This window comes from Myxocyprinus asiaticus, chromosome 40, assembly GCF_019703515.2.
Source record: "Myxocyprinus asiaticus isolate MX2 ecotype Aquarium Trade chromosome 40, UBuf_Myxa_2, whole genome shotgun sequence".
Lineage (NCBI taxonomy): Eukaryota > Metazoa > Chordata > Actinopteri > Cypriniformes > Catostomidae > Myxocyprinus > Myxocyprinus asiaticus.
Genome location: NC_059383.1, coordinates 22,435,674 through 22,451,107, shown reverse-complemented (window position 1 = coordinate 22,451,107; position 15,434 = coordinate 22,435,674). Strand labels below are relative to the sequence as shown.

The 15,434-nt window shown below is 39.0% G+C and overlaps 1 protein-coding gene and 1 long non-coding RNA gene across 2 annotated transcripts in view; one reads left to right on the top strand and one right to left on the bottom strand.

Moving 5' to 3' along the window:
- The window catches only part of LOC127431126 (collagen alpha-1(XXIII) chain), a 154,751-nt gene that overhangs the window by 36,319 nt on the left and 102,998 nt on the right, over positions 1-15,434 (top strand). The window lies entirely within an intron of this gene.
- On the bottom strand, positions 9,829-10,202 carry LOC127431129 (uncharacterized). Its single transcript, XR_007895533.1, has 3 exons — positions 10,165-10,202; positions 9,970-10,061; positions 9,829-9,875 (listed from the first exon to the last, which is right to left on the bottom strand). It is a non-coding gene; the product is annotated as an uncharacterized LOC127431129 (long non-coding RNA).

Genomic DNA, 15,434 nt, shown 5'->3' with positions numbered 1-15,434 from the left:
AACTGGGACTTGTCATCCACCACCCGGATTGAGGTGAGTAAACGTGCCACCATGAGGTCCTACTAAGTAGTGGGATTTGGGCATTCCAAATTGGGGAGAAAAGGGGATAAAAAAATAAATAAAATAAAAAAATAAATAAAAAAAGAGCGGTTCAAGAGCGTTAATTTACGAATGTTTTTATGAACTACTTTGATAACAATGCTTTTGGGAAATGAGACTTAGAGATTAAGTACTACTTAAGTGCTACTAATGTCCTACATAGTGCTTGGGGAAACCCAAGGTTAATAATAATAATAATAATAATGATAATAATTATAATGCATAAAATAGATATATAAATGGATGACTAGATCAAATAAAATCATCATCTCCTCTTCCTTTCTGACACCAAAGGGTGCTCTCACCCACATCATGCATTGTGCAGCACCACATTTCTGTCACTGTTGTCACCTCTAGGAGTAAAGAGCAGACATCTCGATTGGTGAATGTTCCTAAAGCGCATGTTCCACATGTCTCCTCAGCAATAACAAAGTGAGTTATAATCAATTAATATCATTGGCAGGACTATACGGCCTCCACTGTGTTCAATGATCCTGGAAGCTTTCATCTCGACCCACAGAGCAATTTGTGAAAACTAAACATTACAAATGCACATAAGTGCACACCTGATGAATGAAGCATTGATTGTGTAAAAGAAATGCATAATCGTTCTGCACAAAACTATTGCAAAACAAAATGTAATTATGTACTTAATTAGGATTAATATATATTTAAACATTTCCAGGGAGGTAAATTACAAATGTTTATAAAGTTATGCACAAATATAATTATGTTACTATGACGAGCAGCACTGATCCACCCAGATTGACGGCTGGTCCACCCAATCAAATCTGCCAGAATATACTAATAGTTTGCAAATAAAAATAAACTGCATTTTGTCGCACACAAAATTGCTCACATGATAATAATAATATTCCTGTTGTTAGACAATTGTTTTTATTTCAGATAAGAAAATTGATATGGTTTTGGTGAATTGAAATGGGTTGTGTCGCGCTTCTCACCAAAACGGTTTGTTCTGCTCAGCAGATAATTGATCACGTTTTGTCTCTATCGAAGTAGGCTCCTTAACGTCTAACACACAAAAAACAGCCACATATGAGCAATAATGTAATGTAACGCACAAGCTCAAGATGGCGCTGTGTATGGCTGCTGCGTAGCGAGCTCCGACCCAGTGTTGCAGTTTTTTGTTTGTTTTGTCTACAGTTCTTATATTTTTTGTCTCGGATGTTGTCTGCCTTATTGTCTATGATAGACAAACACTTTTGGACATTGGTTCTGCAATAGCACACCGAAAACCGGACTTTAAATACTTCAATGCCGATCCTCTGTTTACAAACACGACAGCGGAGCCCATTGTCTGGGCAGCCCAGCTGCGGAAAAGCAGCCAGAAAAGGGGAAGGAGAGCCGGCGTTCTCATCAGACTAAGACATCGCACAAATCGACCCCCGCTACTCAGTATTCTACTAGCAAATTTTCAGTCTCTGGACAACAAGCTCTGCGAGCTGAGAGCGCAGATCTCTTTCCAAAGAGAGATGAGGGACTGCTGCATTATCTGCCTTACAGAAATTTAGAGATTCCAGACTCAGCCATCGAACCCGTGGGGTTCTCCATGCACCGAGCGGACAGAGCGAAAGAAAAAGCAGAGGTGGTGGTGTATGTTTTATGATCAACAAATCCTGGTGCGATCAGAGGAACATACATTTTATCAAGTCTTTCTGCTCTCCTGATCTGGAATTTCTCATGCTTCTGTGTCGACCATTCTGACTACTGAGGGAAATCACAGCGGTCATTATCACAGCTGTGTACATCCCGCCACAAGCCGCCACAGACCGGGCACTCAAGGAACTGTATGGGAGTATAAGCAAGCAGGAAACCGCGCACCCTGAGGCCGCGTTCATTGTGACCGGGGACTTTAACAAAGCTAACTTCAAGTCAATAGCACCGAAATACTACCAACACATCAGTTTCAACACATGAGGGGACCGGGTTTTGGGCCATTGCTACTCTCCCTTCCGGGTTGGCTACAAATCCCTCCCCCAAATCGGACCACTCTTCCGTTCTGCTTCTGCCCGCTTACAGGCAGAAACTGAAACAGGAAGCACCCGCCTCAGAACAATCCAGTGCTGGTCAGACCAATCAGATTCTATGCTACAAGACGCAGTCATGCAGACTGGGAGATGTTCCGGTCCGCCTCTGATGATGACATCGAGGTCTACACTGATAGCCTAACGTGTTTCATCAGGAAGTGTATAGATGATGTAGTGCCGACCAAAACTATACGGATCTACCCTAACCAGAAACCATGGATTAATAGTGATGTTCGTGCGGCACTTAATGCCCGGACCTCCGCTTTTAATTCCGGGAATGCGGAGGAGCATAAGCAAGCCAGTTATGCCCTCCGCAAAACTATCAGAGCAGCCAAACGCCAGTACAGGGACAAGATTGAAGGACAGTTCAACACCACCAACTCTAGAAGCATGTGGCAGGGAATTAATATCATCACGGACTTTAAAGGGAATAAAAACTCCACCGTGAACACTGCTGCCTCTCTCCTGGATGAGCTAAATACATTTTATGCTCGTTTAGAGTGAAATAACACCACCCTCGCGGAGAGAGCTCTCACAGCTGAAGCTACAGAGGTCAGTTCACTCTCCGTCTCTGTAGCAGATGTAACCCGATCCTTCCGACGGGTGAATATCCGTAAAGCTGCGGGTCCAGATGGTATTCCAGGCCACGGCATCAGAGCATGCGCGAACCAACTGGCTGGTGTTTTACATACATTTTCAAACTTTCCCTCTCCTTGTCTGTAGTGCCCAACTGCTTTAAAATGTCCACCATTGTGCCTGTACCAAAGCAATCCAAAATCACTTGCTTAAATGACTGGCGTCCTGTTGTTCTGACCCCCATCATCAGCAAATGCTTTGAGAGACTAATCAGAGATTACATCTTTTCTGTGCTGCCTGCCTCACTGGACTCACTGCAGTTTGCATACTGCAACAACCGCTTCACTGATGATGCCATTGCATCTACACTACACACTGCTCTCTCCCACCTGGAAAAAAGGAACACATATTTGAGAATGCTGTTTGTAGACTACAGCTCAGCATTTAATACCATAGTGCCCTCCAAGCTTGATGAGAAACTCCAGGCTCTGGGCTTAAACAGCTCGCTGTGCAGCTGGATCCTGGACTTCCTGTCAAGCAGATGCCAGGTGGTTAGAATGGGCAGCAACATCTCCTCATCACTGACCCTCAACACTGGAGCCCGGCAGGGCTATGTTCTCAGCCCACTCCTGTATTCCCTGTACACAGTCACTCCCTGACTGTGTGGCAACACATAGCTCCAATGCCATCATTAAATTTGCTGATGATATGACGGTGGTAGGTCTGATCACTGACAATGAGAGGAGGTGCACACTCTGACATGCTGGTGTCAGGAGCACAACCTCTCCCTCAACGTCAGTAAGACCAAGGAGCTTGTGGTGGACTTCAGGAGAAAAGACAGAGAACACAGCCCCATCACTATCAATGGAGCACCGGTGGAGAGAGTCAGCAGCTTCAAGTTCCTCAGTGTCTACATCACTGAGTAACTCACATGGTCTGTCCACACTGAGGCTGTTGTGAAGAAGGCTCACCTGCGCCTCTTCTTCCTGAGACAGCTGAGGAAATTTGGAATGAACCACCACATCCTCACATGGTTCTACACCAGCACTGTAGAGAGCATCCTGACTGGCACAGTGTATTTTTATTGTATACATATTTTTTTATTTTGTGTATACTGTATATTATTATTATTATTATTTGTATACAGTCTTCTTATTTTGTGTATACTGTATATTATTATTATTATTATTTGTATACAGTCTTCTTATTTTGTGTATACTGTATATTATTATTATTATTATTTGTATACAGTCTTCTTATTTTGTGTATACTGTATATTATTAGGTGTATATTGCGTTGTGTAACAGATGTGTAAACTGTGTTATGTGTAAATCAGATGTTTATTGTAATTGTCATACTGCTATATTGCTTGGAACTGCACCCAAAACTTTCACCCACTGTTGCATTTGTGTATATGGTTGAGTGACAATAAAGGGATTTGATTTGATTTAATAGGCTGACCGCATCCTCTTTTACCCGAGCCTGTCCTTTTTTCCAGACTTATGGTCAATTGTCTGATTGTGTATACTGTCAATTGTTTGTGTATACTGTATATTATTATTATTATTATTTGTATACAGTCTTCTTATTTTGTGTATACTGTATATTATTATTATTATTATTTGTATACAGTCTTCTTATTTTGTGTATACTGTATATTATTATTATTATTATTTGTATACAGTCTTCTTATTTTGTGTATACTGTATATTATTAGGTGTATATTGCATTGTGTAACAGATGTGTAAACTGTGTTATGTGTAAATCAGATGTTTATTGTAATTGTCATACTGCTATATTGCTTGGAACTGCACCCAAAACTTTCACCCACTGTTGCATTTGTGTATATGGTTGAGTGACAATAAAGGGATTTGATTTGATTTAATAGGCTGACCGCATCCTCTTTTACCCGAGCCTGTCCTTTTTTTCAGACTTATGGTCAATTGTCTGGCATAATCAATGTTGCTGTCTACACCGTGTGTGCAATGTGCCTCGACGGCTTGAAGCTGTCTACACTGGACATATCAAAGCAAACGTTCTAAAGGCCGTTACACACTAGCGAGCCTTTAGAATGTTCGCTTTTACGAGTATCTAGTTCATTTTCAATGAGAGGCAAGCGGAAAGCGGCAAAGGAGGCAGTGCACAAGCAGTGCTCGTACACCCAATATCCTGCCGCTTTCACGTGCATGGCTCTTCGCCACAGGTGCCGCGAGAAGTAAAATATTTTATATTTTTCTGAGCCTCTGCAGCAGTCATTGAAAGGCTTATTATTCACAACCAATCATACAACAATTTACTGAGCTCATATCAGATTACTGAAAACATGGAAGAAAAGATACATGTAATTAAAATTCCTGAACTACAAGATCCTTTGACAATCTCATAAAGATATATTATTTGAAAGCCAGGGCTTGGGAGCATATGAGATCCCAAGTAGATTTGCCAGGTTAAAATAAACTGAAAAATGAAACCTAATTTTAAAATGAACTGATTTCAGCGGGTGACATGTCGTCAGTGCTAATCATAAACCATACCCCAAAAATATTTAAATTAATTCTAATGAAACTATAAACAACAAATAAAAATAAATGCTGCGCTAAATTTGCTTCAGATTTTCTCATAGGCAAATCAAAGATAGACAAATCAACAATAAACACAAGTGCCATTTTTATTTTATCGTTTGTTTATCGCATCTTAATTAAAGAGTGTTGACAGGGCACTTCTCCCTGAGGTAAGGTAAAACAGATCCAAAATGACTTTGGTTAACAAAATTTGTGTTTAATTACGTTGGTTTTAGAAAATTCAAATATGTGTGTGTATGTGACTTGGCGCAATGGAGTTCTTGTTCATTGTAAATATGGCAACGGCCGCCCCTGAAACGAAGCGAGCCCCGCCTACACAGCACATAACACGTGTAATGAGGGAGTGCGATCTTTATATCTCTTGACATTTCTCTTAATTTATGTATGTTGTTTTGCACTATTTTCTTTTTATGACATTTCTTTCTAAGCTGTCATTGCTTCTAAGCATTTAAAACTGAAACAGAGAGCGCTCCCAGGCAAGTGCATTGATCATGAGAAACAAAGGCTGCATGTTTTTCTGATAACTATGGGTCTTAACTCTTAAGAGCATTCTCTACATACGAAGTTGCAAATGTTCTTTCCTTTTTTCTCGTGCGTTTCCCAAACCTGCACTTAACACGAACGCACCAGTACACGTGCTAACTAAGAGCCCTGTTCTGGGGTAAGTGCTCCGCATGTGGCGGTTCCCTGTAAGGTAACCCCATGCGATGTATATCTTCCACTAATTCGTTTCCCTGTTGGCAAACTGCGTCTTCCTTGGGCAGAGCCGCCTCTGCCACAGTCTCCATGTTTGTAGTAACTCCTCCCCCGTTGGGTAGGATCTACCATGAGACTTCTCCACATGGTCGGCAAGACCATGTGACGTATTTTCCACTTAAATATCCCCCCCTCTCTTTGGGCGAGGTGTGGTCTCCGCCATGTCCTCCCCTTGGGAGGGACACCCCCCGACTAGACCTGGTCGGCCCAGTCGGATAATCCCCCTTGTTTTTTAGGGAGTGGAAAAAAGAAGGGGAAAAGAGGCCACGACTGGGTTAGCCTGTCTCTATCTTTTGGGTAGTCGACTTGTCCCCAAAGGGCCATTCTATGTTGGGGGAGTATGGGTAGTATGCAATTCTGAACACAGCTTGCCCCTTGAGGAGAAAAAAGAAATTTAGTTACAGTAAAAAAAAATGTATAGAGAAAAAGAATTTCAAAGAAAAACAAATATGAGAAAAACAAATCTGTAGGACATACGCAAAACACTAAAGCACATTTTACTAGGGATGCACTGATATGGAATTTCTGGGCTGATACGGTAACCGATAATTCACATCTCGTGGCCGATACGATAACCGATATTGTTTAAAAAAAGTTTTAATTTTCAATCATTCAACCTGGAGCTACTAGATAAGTCATTAAAATTTTCTCATTTTAAAATAGGTGTTATTTAAAAGCTTGGAATTTGGACTGCTATTCAAGATTTGACGGATGTAACATGCACTATAAATGTGCCTATATTACAGATGTATGCTGATTTAAATGGAAATAAATTACAAAGCACTTGCATCAATTATGGTGTCAATTTACATAGGTGTTTACGGTGATCCTGATGAGTCGCTTACATAGAGAGAATAATAAACTTCATACAGCTGTAATGCATTAAACCAAAATGAGGCAATAAACAGCATGTAACGAATATTAAACAAGAAATCACACAAAACAAACCCTAATCTCTGTATACATTGACTATTATTAGTGCCGGACAGACTGCGAATGCAGCTTGTGTATGTGCGCACATTGAGCCTATGTGCGTCTCATTCACAGACACTTGCTTCAATGCTCGTCTGTGACAGTTCCACTGTATCACTTATAAAATGTGCTGGTTCAATTTATGCTTGGACTTGTTTTAATCACAGTGCTGTTATGTAAGTAACAATGTGCTATTTACCACATTCTGTTTATGTTTCATGAATTAATATGTGAAAACGATAGCCCCCAAGTAACATACATACATGTTTTTGTCGCGTTTTCATTTAATGCCTCAAGAAACAAACAGAACATGGGAAATGGCATGTCGTTACTTACAGCAGATGACTAAAACCAGCCCCAAAACAATGTAACACTGTACAGAGATGTTGAAATTATCCTCACAGAGCAACATGAGCTTGGCTTTCATTAACACAGACACACGGTGTATGCGCACGTGCACTGTCGCTTGAGACTGCCCGAGACTCTGCCTGAAGGGAAGACACCACAGGCAGTCAAAGAATTTCAGCCGCAAGTAAATAAACTGTAACAAATTATCTGTGAAAATATCTGCGGTAATTCTATTATTGGCGCGATAATAATATTTTGATTTTCCCAGTTATGCGCCAATAACGTATTGGCCTACAATATATTGTGCATCCCTACATTTTGCCCCCCAAAGACGTCTGGACTTTTTACTTTTACTATTCCCTTTGTTTTCATTGATGATTCTCATTATCATAAAGCAGTAAAAAATAAAAAAAAAAAAAAATAAAAACAATAACTGAATTACAGTAAAAGCATCCTGTTGTACAACGATTTTTAAAATTACAATCAGCAAAGATTAAAAGGCAACACAATAGGCATTACAATGATGCATTAATACATTACACTTTGAATGCTTTTTTAATGTTGCTGTGATGAGAATATGATGACCATCTTGTTTTGCAGTAATGAGAATTTGGGGGTAAATTGTGTGTAACTGTCATGAAAATAAGGTAAAAAATCTTAATGGCCCTGAAAATAGGCTTCATTTTCTACATGCAGAATATAATTTCTGATTTGTTTCTTTTGATTTTGCTGTTAAATAGGACCAGGACATTTTCTTGACAAATTTCGTGAGAATCACCCATGCCAGATGCAATTGCATTGTAACTATATTTGTAAAAGTGTGAACCAAAAAGCCAATGCAATCAGAATTACAAAGGCACCGTTTATTACAGCAGAACCATTTGCTGGTTTCTTCTCGGAGGTTCCATGTCCTACTTGTGTAAATCACACTGTGCCATTAGGAGGAGAGTGGCCATCAGTGCTGCCTGTCCTTGCAGGGCTAGTAAATGGCCCTGACCTCTCCTGAAGAGGAGGAATGTGGCCCTCCACCTGCATGACGAAAGCTAGACCGGTAGGCCTACCAACCACAGTATGTCTGGAATGTAGGCTGTTGGCTGCTTTGGATAACTGCAGCTGGGCAGCTCAGGTATAGAGTCCTGGCACAGCCAGTAGGTATACACCCAATGTAATACTTACACTCACTGCAGGAGAGCAAGACAGCACCTGATGCACCATCACAATATTGCTATGGGTGTATCATTACTGTATTTCTCTCACTTTCTATTTCTCTGTCTTTTGTGGAATCTCTAAGCAAAGCGAATGCAGTAACTATGCAAAAAAAAAAATAAAACAAAATAATAATAATCATTGAAGAGTTGTAATTGTTTTAAATGTCCCAAAATTCCTTCAAACATGACGATGCCATTAAATCATTTTAAGAAGCTATTTGTTTCCCATTTCCTCAGAGTAAATAATTAAAAAAATTTACCCAAAGTGCACATGTTTTAGATGAGAAACACCTGTTATCCATTAGGCAGCAGCAGTGATCTTTTCCTGTGTGTATTTTGGTAGCATTGAGTATGAATTCAGTTCTGTTTTGGCTCATTCTATAAGATAGATAATCTAATTGAGTTATCTAACTGACAAGATCTATTGCCCATTGAATATTCTATTTAACTCCTCCAACGGCATTGGAAGATGCAGCCTATCAAGTATGTCAGTTTGCATACATTCATTGCACCATGTTTAACAAACATCTTCTGTAATTCTCTCTTTTTGCATTTGAGGCTTTGTGGGTCTTTTTTGTATTAAGCACAGTGTTTCCACAGTGAAATACTGACACAAAAACAGCTGGGACATGGACTGATGCCTTTATTCTCATCTGGTCGGTAAAATGCAAAAGACTGTTTGGGACATGAGTTGGGTTGCAACTAGGACTGGGTGAACTAATATATACACTCACCGACCACTTTATTAGGTACACCTAATTACTCATGCGATTATCTAATCAACCAATCATGTGGCAGCATTGCAATGCATAAAATCATTCAGATAAGGGTCAGGAGCTTCAGTTAATGTTCACATCAACCATCAGAATGAGGAAAAAATGTGATCCCAGTGATTTCAACCGTGGCATGGTTGTTGGTGCCAGATGGGCTGGTTTGAGTATTTCTGTAACTGCTGATCTCTTGGGATTTTCATGCACAACAGTCTCTAGAGAAGTGGTCGACTGATATTTCACAGAGGCTGATAAATCTTCCACTTTGGCCGATTTGTTTCTTGAGGGCGATGAGGATCACCTGCTTGCATCTGAGACATGTAAACGCTCAGTCATGGTTCGTTTCGTTGTTACGTGCCATCGTGTTACTACAATAATAGACAATACAGTCTCGTTTAAACGGTCCATATACCAGAGCTGTGGCAGAAGTGTTTGAGCTCATAATGTTAAAGTGCTCACCTGTTTCATTCTCCTCCTCTCTCCTCAACAGTTCCCTGTAACTTTTAACTGTCTTGTCTAATGATAAAAAAGGTAAATTTAAATAAAACTAATATCATGTACCATCTGCAAATATGCGCACATCTCGTTTAAACAGATGTAATAAACCAACCTCACACAACTTCAGCAGATCCAGCATCCTGTGGAGCGCTCATAAATCTTCCTATGAAGCACTCATTCTAACAGTCTATCCTCAACAGTTCCCTGTAACATTTATAATGACAAAAGGCAAATATCAATACAATTTCTATTATATACCATCTGCAAATATGCAGATATCTCATTTAAAAAAATGTAATTCACGAACCTCATGAAAATCCAGCATGTCATCCCGTCTTCCTCTGAAGCGCGTATTCTGTCAGCCAGAATCAAAACTTCAGGATCAAAAGTTCCTCTGATTCACAAATCATGATGGTCACTCCGTGACAATCCAGGCCGTTTAAACTGTCAGGAGATTGCTGCTCGCGCTGGATCTGCATGAGCGCTTGAGTGCAACTTCAAAGTAAAAGTGCTTCATGTGTGCCATAAGTAAATGTCTTATTCACTAGGCACTGTCACTGTTTGATTCTGTATTTTTTGAGAAAATGCGATTGCTAACGTGGACATGCCATCTATAATTGCTGGACAACTGTGTGGACTGTTATTTCTTTCTTCCATTAGGAAGAATATCTGCATATTAACAATTTCTTGTTCATGTGCAAATAAATAAAAAATAAAACTAATTTAATAAAACTAAAATTTGATGACTAAACAGATATCAGAAGAAACTGCTATCTACCATTTAAAATACAATATTATTTTTTTAGATTCTTTTTTACAAAGTTAAAGTTTAGTGTAAAATTGAGGAAATATAGTGCTAAATAAGAGTTTATTCATTTTTGAGCAATTTTATGTTTATGTTATTTACTATAATAAATTGTGTGATATACCGGCATTGTATTGGCCTATCAGCCACCCTGCTCTCTGATATCGACATCGGCCATTAAAAAACCCATATCGGTCAATCATTACTCTAGAGTGTATAAAGAATGGTGCGAAAAACAAAAACCATCCAGCGAGCAGCAGTTCTGTAGGTGAAAACAACTTGTTAATGACAGAGGTCAGAGGAGAATGGCCAGACTGGTCCAAGCTGACGGGAAGGTGACAGTAACCCAAATAACCACACGTTACAACAGTGCTATGCAGAAAAGCATTTCTGAACATACAACACATCGAACATTGAGGCGGATGGGCTACAGCAGCAAAAGACCCCTCTGGGTACCACTACTGTCTGCTTAGAACAGGAAACTGAGGCTGCAGTGGGCCTACCATCTGCATGTCGCAGCAGAAATCGAGATTCGACAGACCAGGCGATGTTTTTCAATCGTCTACCGTCCTGTTTGCTCTGAAATGTCTTAAAGTGCTGTTTTTTGCACCAAGTAAAATACAAAAAAATATGCAAAAAGTAAAATACAGTAAAAGTCTAGGTAGATAATAATCAAGCCATGTTTTTCACGCTGTTTTACACTAAATGAAAAAATTGAAGTTCTTCTTAACTTGACACGGACATGGTCTAAAAAACCTGTCACTCCTGAACAACACACTGAAAAAAACTGCAAGACGTGGCACAACGGTCAAAGACATCCAACTATTGTATGTTTACATACATTTTTAAATTGTTGCAACTATTGAAAAACAGTGCAGATGGATGCAAAAATATGTCTGGTGTGAACGGCCCATGAGAAATGCAAAACCAGTCTAATCTCTTTTGGAAACTTGATGACCAAATAAAAAGTGCAAATTATCATTGCAATATTCACATGTTTGCTTATTTTTTATTGCCAGCAAAATCATCGAATATATTAAATAAATATTCAGTGTATCAGCCCTGGTTGCAGCTGTGTTGTCAGAGGCATCAAGGCCACTTCTTGGGTCACGGTTTGGCCCCTTGCTTACCTCAGATGAGGGCACTGAACCCTCTGACCCCAGCCTTGGGAAAAGGGACAAGTCCATCATGCCCAATTGGTCCAAACCATTTCGCAGCCCTCACTTGTAGTCATTACCATTGCTGATTACTCCACAAAGACTTTAAGGTCCATATCCATTTAGTTTACCAGTGTTTATACACAACGCGTGTTCTGTTTCCGTTTTTGGTTGCAATAGATCTAAACAAGACAGTTGTGATGGTGGATAATCACACTTTCATTACCGAGCAGGCTTTTCAACAGCTGTACGCTCTCGCTAGCGTACATTAATTAGCACTCATTCTTAGTGATTACAGAGGGGAATGTGACTGGTGGAGTCGGGTTGGAAAGCAGAGCACAATTATGGGAAGCATTTCCTCCGTGTCTAATGGGACTCTAATAGCTGTGGATTACTGTTGGTTTGGAACTGCTAAAGTGGCAGTGGTTTTCCTAGGGACGTCTGCCGGGACCTTCAGGGCTTAACCCAGCCCTAAAAGGCGGTGAGGAGGTTACATCAAGATCTAATACTGCTGATTGGTCATCCTTTAGAGGCTGAAATTGGTTCATTCAGGCGATGTGCGAAATGACAGTCTTAAGGAAGCCCTGTATTATTAGGCTATTTCAGGTTCACCTGACCCCTATCGGACAAGTTTTTAGGGGATGTTTATAAAAATACGTTATTGTGTGCAAAACAGCTAGCACAACTGAATGGAATTCAGGGGTCTCAAGACATGTTTTCACCATCTTAAAAATGCAACGCTCATAGTCAATGTCAAATTAAATTTCAAATGCACATTCGAATGTTAAAACTGTGCATTGGAATTTTGGGTGTGTTCCAAGGACTGAAGATGACTTCAGATCGATTGCATTCTTGTGCTAAAAAAAGGCTAGACACAGCGCAACAAATAAAGTTTAACAGAAAACAGGTCTCTTGAGATGCATTTTAAAAGCCAAAGAAGTTATTTTTAACTTGGCACGGCATCTAAAAAAACAGCACTCCTGCATGAGATGCTGAATAAACAACAAACAAACTTGTTAGTTTAACAAGTGTTTACATAGAAAAACAAATGGAAAACTGCATGGTTACAAAAGCGTTTGGTGTGAACAGTCCCTTAGGTGGAGGTCTCTGGCCGTTGCGTGTTACTCTCTTGTCAGCGTTTCTCAGATTAGGTAATGGGTTTTAAAACGCTTTGTCAGAAAAGGAGTTCAATTTGGAAATGTGTGTCTCAGGATTCTCGTGTTCTCTTCCATTCTGTTGTATTCCTTCTGTTTGAACAGCCCCTGCTGCACTGCAAAAAATTATTTTCAAGACAAGTATTTTTGTCTTATTTTCCTGTAAAATTATCTAAACATTCTTAAAATGTGATTTATTTACTTGTCAAGCAATTTCATTTTAAAATTGAATGTTCTTTACAATAATTTAACACTGTATGATTTTGGACTAAGAAAACAACATCAATTTAAAAATTATAAAATATTTGAATTTAGATTCACAGCCCAGTTGACAGCCCTACTGAATTCTCAAAAAACAGTGCAAGACCCTACACAACAACCAGAGATTGGTCAGCATACTTATTAAAGCATTGCCACTAAAAATATCAAAGCTAAATAAACTTAACTCATAACTATGGCTAAGAAATGTAATGCTTTAATTTCTGCAATGAATAGTTTTTTTAATGCCTTAAAAAATTAATGCAATTAATGCTGTATCTATTTTTAATTTTTATTTTTTTACTTCCTGAAACTTCCCCACTTCCTCTGGCTAAAATTGGCATATATTTTAACATGTACATATTTAAATAATTAAAATAAATGATGAATAACCAATTTCTTGCAAGTTCTCGTAGACAAAGTAAAAAGTAAATCTATTTATGATATTTTAACATATACCATGATTAATCGTGATTAATCACAGAAAACTGTGAGATTAATTCGTTAAAATCTTTTAACTGATTCACAGCCCTTCTTATAAATAGACTTATCTTATAAATAAGTAATAAGATATTTATAAGATGTTTATTTATAAAAAATATAAGGAAAATCTAGATTTATGGACAGCTAGTCAACTAGTTGACCACGGTGACCCATTCCTTGCTCGTTCCAGTGCAGTTTTTATATGATATTTTCAAAAACAATGGTTCAGGATTTACGGTGTAGACACGTACTGACCTTGGCACACTTGGTGTCTGTCGCTTTAATGGATTTTCATTCTGTGTTTAGGACACACTGGGAGACAACAGAAACAAAACAAGAACTCCTGTCGAAGAGCCTCAACTGCAGTTCCGTCCGTATATCAGTGTGTGTGTTGGAGGAGAAAGCTATCCTACTCGCGTCTGTGCTTCATTACGGCCTTGCACACCCACAGCAGCCACAGCCCAAAAGTTTGCTTGTAGTGAAGAGAACTCATGCAGAATAAACATTAACACAGTGGCTTTCTGCCCATCAGAGGAGATAAAAAGAAAGAGAGAGCAATCGAAAACAAATAACTATTGCCATATGTGCCATTCCTGTACATATACACCATAAACTTTCCCTCACTGAGAAGGTTAAATTTTTATCCGAGCAATGAAAGCCAATATACCCCAAAGATACTGATGATGAGTATAAACAGGGAGTGAACCTCATATAAATAACCAAAGCTCATAGTTTATCAGATTTTATTTTTCAATTACTTTACATATTTTAAATTCTGGGCATAAGCACTGTGCTTCTATTTCTGTCCTTTCCAACTAAAAATGTAGTCGTTGAGTGTAACCACTATTTCGTTTTTTTTTGGAGCTTGTGTGTGAAGCATGTGTTTTTAATGTATTTTCTTACATGTCAGGAGTGTATCTCTCTTCAAGGCTAATCAGGTATGATATGAGTGTGTTTGCAGGTCTCAACAATAAGCATTAACTGCTGGCCTGGGGCCAGCATGAGAGAGGTCAGGCCAGTTGATGGAACTGTCACTTGCCCTTTTGAGCCAGTGCAGATTTGTCTTAAATCTTAAATTTGTTGATGTTTTTTTAAGCATCAAAACCTTAAGCATGTTTTCCTGGACTACAGAGGAGAACGAGAGTGGTGGAGTCCGGTTGGAAAGCAGAGCACAATTATGGGAAGTACTTTCTAGCCCAGAGCGGCCTACAAAGCCCAGCCCGCAACACACCACACCATAACACACCTGCTCATTGATTTCATTTTCCGGCTCAATTTCACATTTTTGTGTTGAATTCTATTGACTGCTAGTCATGACAATAGGCCCCATAGTGCAAAAATTGTCATAATTTTTTAAATAGATAAAACCACTGTAAATATGATGAGTGGATTTTTTAGAAAAAGCACTAAAAATAAGTACTTTATTGATCAGACAAATAACATGTCCGAATTTTTTTTTCCCAACATACAGATGTTAGGTTTAAATGTACATGAACGTACAAGGGAAAGTGTGTATTTTAGGTGCTGTGACAAGTCAGCATTTCTTCAAAGTTTTTAAAGATCTTAATCACTTTTCAACTTTTTTCTAGAAGTGCAAGTAAACTATTATCTTAGTTAATATGAGGTTGTGGAAACAACAAGTATAATAATATATTATACACTGGCGGCCAAAAGTTTGGAATAATGTACACATTTTGCTCTTATGGAAAACAAAATTGGT